The 13,564-nt window shown below is 47.9% G+C and overlaps 1 protein-coding gene and 1 non-coding gene across 3 annotated transcripts in view; one reads left to right on the forward strand and one right to left on the reverse strand.

Moving 5' to 3' along the window:
• The window catches only part of KIRREL3 (kirre like nephrin family adhesion molecule 3), a 386,118-nt gene that overhangs the window by 99,525 nt on the left and 273,029 nt on the right, over positions 1–13,564 (forward strand). The gene's annotated exons all lie outside the window — the stretch shown is intronic.
• On the reverse strand, positions 4,639–4,775 carry LOC119935295. Its single transcript, XR_005453182.1, has one exon. It is a non-coding gene; the product is annotated as a small nucleolar RNA SNORA7 (small nucleolar RNA).

Below are 13,564 nucleotides of genomic sequence, written 5' to 3' on the forward strand. Positions count from 1 at the left end.
TTATCTCTCTCTCGTGTCTCTCTATTTCTCCCTGTCCCTGCTTCTGTCTTTTTGTCTCTCACTGTCTTTTTCTCTACTGTATCTCTATTTCCCTCCACCTCTTTCTGTCTCTCTCTCTCCTCATCTTTCTCCACTATCTCTCTCTTTCTCTCTTTACTGTGAGAAGCAGTGTTGCCTAGTGGATAGAGCATGGCACTGAGAGTCAGAAGGGCTGGGTTCAAATCCTGGCTCCATCACTTGTCTGCTGTGTTACCTTGGGCAAGTCATGTAAATTCTCTGTGCGTCAGTTTCCTCATCTACAAAATGGGTATTAAAATGTGAGCTCTGTGTGGAACAGAGGCCAACCCAATTATCTTGTACCTAGCCCAGCTCTTAGTACAGTGCTTGGCGCATTGTAAGCATTTAACAAATACCACAATTAGCCTCAATTATTACTGTGTCTCTCTCTGTCTCTCTCCCTGCCTTTGCTTCTGTCTTTCTCTTCTGTCTTTCTCTCAACTGTGTCTCTCTACTGTGTCTCTCTCTCCTTGACTTCACCTCTGTTTGTCTCTCCTTGTCTCTCTCTACTGTCTCTCTTTCGTTCTCTACTGTTCTACTGTGCCCCTCACTCTCTTTCTCTGTCTTCCAGAGAGACTTCACTGGTAGAGTAAAAGTGAGGTTGAAAGACCCACCTTTGCCCACTAGACAAGAGAACTATAGAATATACCGCTCTTCCTGTTTTTCTCTCTGAAACCCAAGCTACCTAATGCTCCCATGTTTGAATCTAATAATAATTGTGGTGTTGGTAAAACTCTTACTATGTGCCACACATTGTGCTGGAGACAATACCATCAGTTCAGACACAGTCTCTTTCTCACAAGAGGCTCACGATCTAAGGAGGATGGAGAATCCCCACTTTACAGATGAGGAAACAGAGAAGCAAAGTGACTTGACCAAGGTCATAACAGCGGAGAAGCGATGAAGACAGTATTCAAATCCTGGTCCTCTGATTCCCAGGCCACGCTGCTTCCCTACTTCACTTTGTTGATTTGGCAGGGCAAAGGAGTCAGGAAAGGGGTTCCAATTTACTGTGGGTCCAGCACCCCTAGCTATGGTGCGGGGTCCAAGCCAATCCACCTTTCTTGGGACCATGGCAGCTGTTTGTCCATTTTCTGCTGGCCTAACCCTGGATGGGTCCAAACTGGCAACAGACTCCTTTACATCTAGGCTTCTTGCTTCATCATCATCATGATCAATCGTATTTATTGAGCGTTTACTATGTGCAGAGCACTGTACTAAGCGCTTGGGAAGTACAAATTGGCAACATATAGAGACAGTCCCTACCCAACAGTGGGCTCACAGTCTAAAAGGGGGAGACAGAGAACAAAACCAAACATACTAACAAAATAAAATAAATAGGATAGATATGTACAAGTAAACTAAATAAATAAATAGAGTAATAAATATGTACAACCATATATACATATATACAGGTGCTGTGGGGAAGGGAAGGAGGTAAAATGGGGGGGATGGAGAGGGGGACGAGGGGGAGAGGAAGGAAGGGGCTCAGTCTGGGAAGGCCTCCTGGAGGAGATGAGCTCTCAGCAGGGCCTTGAAGGGAGGAACAGAGCTAGCTTGGCGGATGGGCAGAGGGAGGGCATTCCAGGCCCGGGGGATGACGTGGGCCGGGGGTCGATGGCGGGACAGGCGAGAACGAGGTACGGTGAGGAGATTAGCGGCGGAGGAGCGGAGGGTGCGGGCTGGGCAGTAGAAGGAGAGAAGGGAGATGAGGTAGAAGGGGGCGAGGTGATGGACAGCCTTGAAGCCCAGGGTGAGGAGTTTCTGCCTGATGCGCAGATTGATCGGTAGCCATTGGAGGTTTTTGAGGAGGGCAGTAATATGCCTAGAGCATTTCTGGACAAAGATAATCCGGGCAGCAGCATGAAGTATGGATTGAAGTGGAGAGAGACACGAGGATTGGAGATCAGAGAGAAGGCTGGTGCAGTAGTCCAGACGGGATAGGATGAGAGCTTGAATGAGCAGGGTAGCAGTTTGGATGGAGAGGAAAGGGCGGATCTTGGCAATGTTGCAGAGCTGAGACCAGCAGGTTTTGGTGACGGCTTGGATGTGAGGGGTGAATGAGAGAGCGGAGTCGAGGATGACACCAAGGTTGCGGGCTTGTGAGACGGGAAGGATGGTAGTGCCGTCAACAGAGATGGGAAAGTCAGGGAGAGGACAAGGTTTGGGAGGGAAGACAAGGAGTTCAGTCTCCTTCAGTCTCCTTCAGGACTCTCCGTGTCTTCCGCTGTTGGGGCCCGGAAACCTCGCCGGACATCCTGGAGCAAGCTGTAAATGTGAGAAACCCTCTGGGTTTGCCTGGGATCAGATTCATGGTGCCACATGGTTGCTGTGTTGTCATTACAACCTGCCATGGTCTGGGCAAAATGGCTGTGACTTGGCAAGCATCTCCCAAGGAAACCCCCCTGTGCCCCTCATCTGGAGCTCTTAGATCTACTGAACACTTGTGTATATCACCTTATACTCTGCTCTGCTTCGTCCTTCCTTCACCCTTTTGTAATTCATTGTATTGTCTGTCTCCCTATTAGATTTTTAAGCTCCTTGAGGGCAGGAATTGAGTCTATCAACTCTACGGTACTCTCCTGAGTGCTCAGTACAGTGTTCTGCATACAGTAAGCTCTAAATAAATGCCAGTGAGCCCCAAAGTGAGGCCCCACTTTAATAGTGAGCCCCATGTAGAATAGGTATTGCAAATAAATACTACTGATTGATTGATTGATAGTGAGCCCCATATGGGACAGGAATTGCATCTGGTCAGATTTCTTGGCATCCTCCCCAGCACTTAACACAGTGCTTGGCACAAAATAAATGCTCTACAAATGTCCTCATTGAAAACCCAAACCAACTGGCAAGTTGATCATTATCTGTTCATACCGACCCCCAAAATACCACTCGCTAGAGAAAGAAAATAGAAGTAGGAGGTCTGACAGTGTAGTAATGGCAGAAATGGTATTTATTAGGAACCTACTAAGTGCAGTGCACTGTACTAAACACGTGGGAGGTACACCAGAAACACAGGTCGCCTTCCCAGCTCACAACAAGCTTATACGCTAACGAACTTACACATTGGTCAAATTCAACCACGTAAAATCTCTTCTTGGGGTGGACTGCCAGGTGAAAGTCAATGAGAGGCATTTCCCTTGGTCCTGAAGGTCTGGTTTTCTCCCAGCCTGCTGCTGGACCTGCCAAGGATTCTGGGGTTGTGGCATGTGCAGAAAGCAACATGCAAATTCCTTGATTATCAACCTCAGCCACAAAGAGCCTGCAAGCCCTGTGAGTCTTTAGAGATGCTTGGTTTGATCAATTTGCTTTTAGCCGATGAAATAATCGACATCTTGACTTACGGCTAATCTTGGCTCGGGGGAGCTGGGTAGAAGTTTCAGCCTAAGTGGGAAATAGCTTGCCCTGTTCTGGGCTTTGGCTCCCTCCCTCAGTGAGCGGTCATGTGACTCAGGAGAGCCCTCACTGTGCCTTGCTAGCATGGGGTGGTGGCTAGAGCCCAGGCTTTGGAGTCAGTGGTCATGGGTTCATATCCCGGCTCCACCAATTGTCATCTGTGTGACTTTGGGCAAATCACTTAACTTCTCTGTGCCTCAGTTACCTCATCTGTAAACTGGAGATTGACTGTGAGCCACCCATGGGACAACATGATCACCTTGTATTCCCCCCCCCCAGTGCTTAGAACAGTGCTTTGCACATAGTAAGTGCTTAATAAATGCCATCATTATTATTATTATTATTCCCTATGCCTCAGTTACCTCATCTGTAAAATGTGGATTAAGACTGTGAGCCCCACGTGGGACAACCTGATTACCTTGTATCTACTCCAGCACTTAGAACAGTGCTTGGCACATAGTAAGTGCTTAACAAGTACCATAGTTATTATTATTATTATTATCTCTGTCACCACTGACCCCTCATTCCTCTTTCTTGTCTGAGATTCTCACCTCCTTCATTCCTAACTGACCACCACTCCCACTGACTTCAAAGCCCTCCTAAAACACATCTTCTCCAGGAGGCCTTCCCTGATTAATCACTCATCTCCCCATCCTAGTTTCCCTCCTTACCTTGTCATTATGCACTTGAGTACAGGCCCATAAGCACTTTGGTGCTTAGCTCACCCCCACCCCACAGCAAGTTCACCCTGTTAATACTTCCTCCATTCTCCCCTCTGTCTCTTTCCCTTTATCTTTCCTCCTCCCACACTCCTCTACTTTCTCCTCCTCCTCTCCTCCTGCTCTTTCTCCTCCCCATCTCTTCCTCTTCCTCTTCTTTCTCCTCTTTCTCCATTTCTTCTCCTGCTCCTCCCTTCTCCTAATCTTTATCCTTCTTCTCCCCTTCCTCTTCCTCTTCTTGTCTTGTGTTATGCTGTCAAGTCATATTCGATCCATAGGGGCACCATGGACACATTTCTCCCAGAATACCCCACCTCCATCTGCAATCTTTCTGGTGAAGTAACGGTAGAGTTTTCTTGGTGAAAATATAGAAGTGGTTTACCAATGCCTCCAATCACACAGTAAACTTGAGTTCTCACCCTTGATTCTCTCCCATGCCACTGCTGCCCAGTGCAGGTGCATTTTGACTTGTAGCAGATTGCCTTCCACTCGCTAGCCACTGCCCAAGCTAGGAACGGAATGGATATGCCTCTGCCTGACTCTCCATCCTATAGCCGAGACTGGTAGAGTACTGGAAACTCTCCAGGTGTGGCCTGAGAGGGGTCTTCAACTTCATCTTCCTCCTACTTGTATTATCTTCCTCCTCCTGCTCTTTCTCTTTTTCTTCCTCCTCTTCCTCCTTTTCCTTCTCTTCTTCCTCCTTTTTCTCCTCCCCCTCCTTTTCCTCCTCCTCCTTTTTCTCCTCCTCCTCCTGCTTTCCTTCATCTTCCTGGTCCTCCTCTTCCTAAATGTGTGCAAGGCTCGGAGTGATTAAATAGGAGAAAAGATGCAGCTACCAACCGAAAATAAAAGCTGTCAATGTGCTGTAGGCAGAGAATGTGTCTGCTCCATTGCTATAGTGTACTCTCAAGTACTGAGTACAGTGCTCTGCACACAGTAAAATGCTCAATAAATACCACTGATTGACTGACTAATCTTTATCCCCCTTCCTCCTTGTTCCCGTGTTTCTTCTTCCCCTTTCTGTCCTCCTCCCTTCCTCCTCCTCCTTCTCCTTCCCCACTCTTCCACACTCCCCTCCCCACCCCCCCCTCCAATTCTCCAGTTTGCATCCTGGAACTGTCCCCAAGAGTCAGCTCCACTGCAGGGCCACTGACAGCTCTGGACTCCTCAGTGGTCTGACTCTATTTTCGCATCGACCGGCCGACTCTGCCTCTCATGTTTTATTCTGAGCTATTACTATCACACTTTTGCTCAGTGTCCCCTTCCCAGGAATCTAGAGGGCTGGCGAAATCCTGTTTGTTCCCCTGCCAGCTCTGAGTGGAAGTTGGAAAGGATTTTCAAGGGGAGGGAAACTGAGGCTCTCAGACCAGGAAGGCAGCAGGACAAAAATCAAGATTATTTTCCAGGAATCCCGACCCCAGGTTCAGCCGTGAGTCCCCCAATTCCTAGTGTCTCTTAAAGTCAGTCAGTCACTTATACTTAATAATAATAATAATGGCATTTATTAAGCACTCACTAGGTGTAGAGCACTGTTCTAAGCACTGGGGAGGTTACCAGGTGATCAGGTTGTCCCATGGGGGGCTCACCATCTTAATCCCCATTTTACAGTTGAGGTAACTGAGGCACAGAGAAGTGAAGTGACTTGCCCAAAGTCACACAGCTGACACTTGGTGGAGCGAGGATTTGAACCCATGACCTCTGACTCCAAAGCCCGTGCTCTTTCCACTGAGCCATGCTGCTTCTCTATTGAGCTTATTGAGCACTTATTGAGTACTTATTGAGTACTTATTGAGCACTTGTGTGCAGAGCACTGTACTAAGCATTTGGAAGAGTACAGTATGACAGTATAGCAGGCACATTCCCTGCCCACAATGAGCTTAGAGTCTAGAGGAAGAGTCCGACATTAAAAGAAATAAATGAATTAAAGTCCGACTCCCTAGGGTTGGGTAGATGGTCCCATAAAAACAGAGGCTGGACCAGAAGAAGTCAGTAGGGGACCTGGGTATCATGGAATTCTAGAATCTCCAGGTTCTAAAGAGGAAGTTGTGAGGTCATCTAGTCCATCCCCCTGTCTCCAGACACAACCATACGTACCTCACTTTAACCAGATGAGAGACCCCGGTTGGAGGAATATACAGAGCAAAGAATTTGATTAATCAGTAGTGTTTAGTAATAATAATAATTGTGGTATTTGTGAAGCGTTTACTATGCACCAGGCACTATACTCAGCACTGGGGAGGATGCAAGCAAATCAAGTTGGGCACAGTCTCTGTACTACATGGGACTCCCAATTTTAATCCTCATTTTACAGATGAGGTAACTGAGGCCCAGAGAAGTGAAGTGACTAGCCCAAGGTCACCCAACAGACAAGTGGCAGAGTCAGGATTAGAACCCAGGTCCTTCTGACTCCCAGACACACTCCTTTTCCATTAGATCACACTGAAGTGAGAGCTTCCTCTGTGCTCTGCACAGAGCACTGTACCAAGCAGTTGAGATGGTACAGCAGAGTTAGGAGACAATCATCCCTGTCCTCAAGGAGCTTATAAAATGACAACATTGAAACCCTTTTGTCTCTGTGGAACACGATTACTAAGCACTTGGAAGAGTACAAGGGGAGTCAGCAGATATGTTGCCAACCCTCAAAGGCATTACCGTTTAGCAAGGAAACAAGACACTAAAATAAATTACAGGGATGAGGAAGCAATGTAGCCTAGGGTAAAGAGTCATATGGCTTGGGAGTCATATGAGCTGGGATTTAGTCCCAGCTGTGCCAATTGCCTTCAGTGTGTCTTTGGGCCTGTCACTTAACTCCTTTGCCCCTCAGTTTTCTCAACTGTAAAATTGGGATTAAATACCTGTTCTCCTCCCTTAGACTGTTCACCTTTGCTAATGTCTCCTGGTGACTCACCCCCTCCCCCACAACAGGGACCCCTCCAGCTCTGACCTCAAACAAGAGAGCATAGAAGCTGGCACAATTAGGAGGTCACAAGTCAACCATGTTTTCCCCGAGCCGTGAGGCAGCTGGCAAGAAGAAGTCACCAGGGCCCATCAGTTTGTGCAAAGCAGGAAGTGAACGATGGTCAATACCTCAATAGACGTCCGGCTGGGTTTCCAGTAAGAGGAGCGGAGCTGGGGAAAGCGCTCATTACTGCTTTATCGATAATCGCTTCCCAGTGACAGAGATCCAGGCTGGCGTGGGTGGAAAATACCAACAGGCTGTGCCGCAGTAGACTAGGGTGGCCTGGGGCTAACGGGAAAAAAGCAGTCTTCCCGGGATGGCCATCCTGGCCTTAGTCTGGGAGGGCCTCCTCATTCCAGAGATGGACCAGGCTGCTGGGAGCCTACTGGCCCTTGGGAAGTTCCTCTGTGGGTCAGAGGGAGTGCTGCCTCACAAATAAATACAGAGGATGTAAAAGTCCAGAAAAATGTAGAGTGTAAGTCACCTGTGGGCAAGGATGACATCTACCATCTCTGTTGTATAGCATTTCCCCATGCACTTAGTACAGTGCTCTGCAAACAGCAAGCACTCCATAAATGTCACTGATTGATTGATTGATTGATTCAAAGTTACCAGCTTGTCTTTCGCCACAGGGGTGTGCATGACTAAAATCCAGAAGCAGCATTCTCAACTACTGGCCTGTAGGATGAGGCTACTCTTCCCAGGCTAGTAGCTATTTGCAAGGCTACGATATATTTGCACTGGATCTCATCTGCGCCCGTGACCTACATTTATATAACTCAGACCTCCCCCCGCACCCCACCGTTCCCCGTAACCCTTCCTCCCTGACAGCATTTCCTTGGCTCCTACCTCGTGTCAGAAGTTTCCCTCATGTTTCAGATGTGACTGACTTATTATTCAGAGTGTTTGGTGACACCCGGAGTCTCAGAAGAATGCCTTGTAGCAAGTGACATAACACACCTTTATTTTGGCGGCTGCTTTTACTGCAGCAGCACATTATGAAACCTCTTGACAGAGTTTAACATAGCTATAGAGCTAAATGAAGGTAGGGAGAGAGCTAAATTAAGAGTTAAAATCAAATGAGAGAGGAGCAGCATTCAGCTGAGCGAGGTAGATGGAAAAAGGTTAAGTGCTCTCCCAAGCTTTTAATACAGTGCTTTATGCACTGTAAGCGCACAGTAAATAGCACTGATTGATTGAGACAGCACGACCTAGTGGAATATTTGCAGGCCTGGGAATCAGAGGACCTGGGTTCTAATCCCAGCTCCACCACTTGTCTGCTGGGTGACTTTGGGCATATCGCTTAACTTTTCTGTGCCTCATCTACAAAATGGGAAGTCAATACCTGTTCTCCCTTCTACTTAGACCTTAAGCCCCATTCGGGACCTGATTATTTTCTCAACGTTTCTCTACCTTAGTTCCCTCATCTACAAAATGGGGATTCAATAGCTGGTCTCCTTTCTCCTTAGACTCTGAGCCCCAGTAATCCCCAGCTTTATTTTCTTTCTACCCCAGGGCTCAGTGTAGGGCTGGCTTTTAGTAAGTGCTTAACAAAATACCCCATTTGTTATTAATTGGTTGAAATCAGACCTAAGTTGCTCTCAACACTGTGCTAAGTGCATGGGAGAGTACACCAAGGGCAAGATACCCATTCCCTGCCCTCAAGGAGCTTCCAGTCTTATGGCGATGATGACCAAATAGTACCTCCAGATTATGGCAACCAGAGGAAGGACTGAGGCCCAGCAATCAATCAATCAATCAAATTAACTGAGCATGTATTGTATGCAGAGCACTGTATTAAGCACTAGGGAGACTCAATATAACAGACATATCCCCTACCCACCATGAGCTTACAGTCTAATGATAATTATGATTAACAGTGATATTTGGCTTACCATGTGCCAAGCTCTGTTCTAAGCACTGGAGTAGATTCATTCATTCATTCATTCATTCAATCTTATTTATTGAGTGCTTACTGTATGCAGAGCACAGTATTAAGCGCTTGGGAAGTACAAGTTGTCAACATATAGAGACGGTCCCTACCCAACAGTGGGCTCACAGTCTAGAAGGGGGAGACAGAGAACAAAACAAAACATATTAACAAAATAAAATAAATAGAATATGTACAAGTAATCAGGTCAGACACAGTCCCTGTCCCACATGGGGCCCATAGTATAAATTCCCATTTTACAGATGAGGGAACTGAGGCCCAGAGAGGTGAAGTGACGTGACTTGCCCAAGGTCACACAGCAGACAAGTGGCAGAGCCAGGAATAGAACCCATGTCTTCTGATTTCCAGGCCCGTGCTCTTTCCACTAGGCCACCCTGCTTCTCATGCTGTCTGGAGGGGGAGAGACATTAAATTAAATCAATAAATTATGGATCTGTCCATAAGTGCTGTGGGGCTGGGAGGGGAGAGTGCAAGGCTATGGGCTGCAGGAGGGGCTTTCCCAACCCAGAGAGGACAGATTACAGTATAAGAAAAAACTTGGTCATATTGGCAGCCTGGAAAGCTGATGGGGAAACCTCGGAGATCTTAGCCCTGTCTGGCCTGACTCCCTGGGCCTTGGGCCAGGCAGGGAGCTCACAGGAAGCAGAGAAGGGGCCTGATGGTGATGAGCTGAGGGGGTAGTGATCTAATCAATCAATCAATCAACCAGTGGTATTTGTTGAGGGCTTTCTGTGGTGCAGACATGAGAGAGTCCAGTGGCGTGGGTAGTCATGACCCCTGGCCTCAAGGAGCTCATAATCAAAGAGGGGGAGCTAGACCTTAAAATGAATTATAGGGAGGGGAAGCTACCGAGGATAACGGATGGGAAGTGGAGGTAGGCTAAGTACCAATGTGCTAAAGGGAGCTAGAGAGGTTTGTCAGGGAAGACCTCCTGGAGGATGAAGTGGCTAGGGGCCCCTTTCCATGGAAGCTGAGTCTCACAGACCTTCCCAGTCTCCCTGCTCCAAGACACAAGATTTAGTTTTTCTGGCTCCGGGGGGTGGGGGTGGGTGGGGGGAGAGAGAGAGAGAGAGAGAGAGAAGAGAGAGTTTGTGGTGGGAAGGCTTGGGAGGGAAAGGAAAGAGAGAGAGGAGAAGGGAGGGAAGGGTAAGAGAGAGAGGAGAGAAGAAGGGAGAGAAAGGAGGGAGAGAATGTGAAATCAGGGAGGAGCTGGAAGCTTGTGTATGGGCAGAGAACGTGTCCACTGATTCTGTTGTACTGTACTCTCCCAAGTGCTTAGTACAGGGATCTGCACATAGTAAGTATTTAATAAATACCATTCATTGATTGATTAATTGAAAAAGGAGAGGAAAGGAGGGAGGGAAGAAGAGAGGGGAGAGGAAGAAGGAAAGAGGAGAAGAGAAAGGAGAAGGGAGGGGAGAAGAGGAGGTAGAGGAAAGGGGAGGAGAGAAGAGGAGGGAGAGGAAAGGGGAGGAGAGAAGAGGGGAGAGGAAGGAGAGTGAGGCGGGGAGAGGAAAGAAAGAAGAGGGGAGAGAAAAGAAAGGAGAGGAAGAGGGGAGTGGGGAAGAGGAGGGAGAGGAAAGGGGAGGAGAGAAGAGGAGAGAGGAAAGAGAGTGAGGAGGGGAGAGAAGAGAAAGGACAGGAAGAGGGAAAGGGGGAGAAGAGGAGGGAGAGAAGAGGGGAGAGAAAGGAGAGTGAGCAAAGGGGAGATGAGGAAAGAGGAGAAAGGAAAGAAAGAAAGGAGAGGAGAAAAAAAGGAGAGTAAGAAAGGGAAGAGGGGAGAGAAGAGGGGAGAGGAAGATTGCAAAGAGGGGAGAGGAGAAAAGAGGGAGAGATGTAAGGAGAGAAGAGAGAAGAGGGTCAAGGAAGGAGAGAGAAGAGAATAGAGGAGTGAAGAGAGAAGAGGGGAGAAGAGAGGGAAAAGGAGGGGGGAGAGGAAGGCCGAAGAAGATATGGGAGAGGAAAGAGTTGACAGGAGGAAGATGTCTCTTATTCTTCTAATCCCAAGTGAGATCAGAGCCCACAGACCCAGGGACTCCCCACCCCTCAAACACACCCTCAGACAACAAGACAACAGAGGTGCTTGGTGATGAGGGGGTCAGTTATGTGAGTCATCCCAGCTCATTTCTCTGGCCCACCGGCCACCAGCCGCCTCTGCAGCTTCAGTCTTTCTGGCCAAGGGGGAAAGAGAGCAGGTGGACCATGTACACGTGTGTGTGTGTGTGTGTGTGTGTGTGTGTGTGTGTGTGTGTGTGTGTGTGTGTGTGTGTGTGTGTCACAGGGGGGAGGTGGTGTGCGTGTGTGCTTCCTGAGAGTTTCATGAGGGAAGGCCGTCTGCCAATGAGCATGGGCTGTGTTTGTGCATCTCCCTGCCATGACATTAGAGCTATAATGGATCAAATTGCTTCCCAGAGGGAGCCGGTGTAACCGTTCCCGGGTTCCGTTGGGCGGACGAGGAGAGTGGACCCTTGGCAGAGAGCCACTGGAGTTGGTGCACACTTCTACCTCATCCATCACTGTCAGGGAACACTGGCACCCCGGACTTGTCTGGGGCAGAGCCAGGGCCCGACTCGGGCTGATTAACAATAATAATAATAATAATAATAATAATAATAATAATAATAATAATGGTAGTTAAGCACTGACTATGTGCCAGGCAGTGTACTAAGCACTGGGGGAGGTACGAGCAAATTGGGTTGTACACAGTCCTTTGTCCCATGTGGGGCTCACAGTCTCAATCCCCATTTTACAGATGAGGTAACTGAGGCCCAGAGAAGAGAAATGGCTTGCCCAAGGTCACACAGCAGACAAGTGGCTGAGCTGGGATAAGAACCCATGACTTTCTGACTCCCAGGCCCCCGATTCCTCTGGGACGCTTCGTGGCTGGCCCCAGGGTGGCCTTACCGCCCCCCTCCATTTCCTGTCCCCACCCCCTTGGGCAGGATGGCATCCACGGCTGATTCCTTTGGGCAGCTTCAAGTCTGGCTCCAGGGTTGTCCCATCCCCTCCTACACCATACCCCTCTATCTGGCTGCTGTGAATGCCATTCCACCCACTGGGGAACTGGGCGAGACACCCTAGGGGCACCGTTGAGGTCTCTCGGGATCTGGAAAGGGGGCTGAGGGGTAGTTCTGCGTCTCTGGCAGTGGCAGAAGAATGAGAAGAAAGAGCCCGCAAGTGGGAGTCATGAGAACTGACTTCTAACCCCAGTTCTGCTACTGGCCTGTTGAGTGACTTTGGACCAGTCACTTAACCTCTCTGAGCCTCAGTTACCTCATCTGTGAAATGGGGATAAGATCCCTGGCCTCCCTACCTCTTAGATTTGGGGGCCCATGTGGGACAGAGCTAATAATAATAATGTGGCACATTACCCACATGTTATAATAATGATAATGATAGCATTTATTAAGCACTTACTATGTGCAAAGCACTGTTCTAAGCACTGGGGAGGTTACAAGCTGATCAGGTTGTCCCACAGGGGGCTGACAGTCTTAATCTCCATTTTACAGATGAGGTAACTGAGGCACAGAGAAGTTAAGTAACTTGCCCAAAGTCACACAACTGGCAATTGGTAGAGCCGGGATTTGAACACATGACCTCTGACTCCAAAGCCCGAACTCTTTCCACTGAGTCACGCTGCTTCATGTTATGTGCCAAGAGCTGGAGTAGTTGCAATACAATCCATCCAGATTCAGTCTCTGTCCCTCCTGGGTCTTCCAGCCAAAGTGGGAAGGAGAACAGCTATTTAAACCCCATTTTACAGGTGAGAACGTTGAGGCACAAATATGTTGTGACGTTCCCAAGGTCACATAATAGAGAAGTGGCAGATTAGGGATTAGAACCTAATTATCCTGACTCCCAGACTCATGCCCTTTCCACTAGGTGACACTGTTTCTTTATGACTCAGGGACTATGTCTGATCTAGTCATAATAATAAGAATTATTATGATATTTATTTAGTGTTTACTATGTGCCAAGCACTTTAATAAGAGCTGGGGTAGAGACAAAATAATCTAGTTGGACACAATCCCTGTCCCGAATGGGGCTCAGTCTAAATTATCTTGTATCTACCCCAGCACTTTTTTTTTCATGATAATAAGCGCTTTGTGTCAAATACTGTTCTAAGTTCTGGGGTAGGTGCAAGTTAATTAAGTTGGACACAGTCCCTGTTGCACATGGGGCTCACAGTCTAAGTAGGAGGTAGAACAGGTATTTAATTCTCCCCCTCGTCCCCCTCTCCACCCCCGCACCTTACCTCCTTCCCTTCCCCACAGCACCTGTATATATGTATATATGTTTGTACATATTTGTTACTCTATTTATTTATTTATCTATTTTACTTGTACATATCTATTCTATTTATTTTATTTTGTTAGTATGTTTGGTTTTGTTGTCTGTGGCCTTTTAGACTGTGAGCCCACTGTTGGGTAGGGACTGTCTCTATATGTTGCCAACTTGTACTTCCCAAGCGCTTAGTACGGT

This window comes from Tachyglossus aculeatus, chromosome 11 (assembly GCF_015852505.1).
Source record: "Tachyglossus aculeatus isolate mTacAcu1 chromosome 11, mTacAcu1.pri, whole genome shotgun sequence".
Taxonomy (NCBI): Eukaryota; Metazoa; Chordata; class Mammalia; order Monotremata; family Tachyglossidae; genus Tachyglossus; species Tachyglossus aculeatus.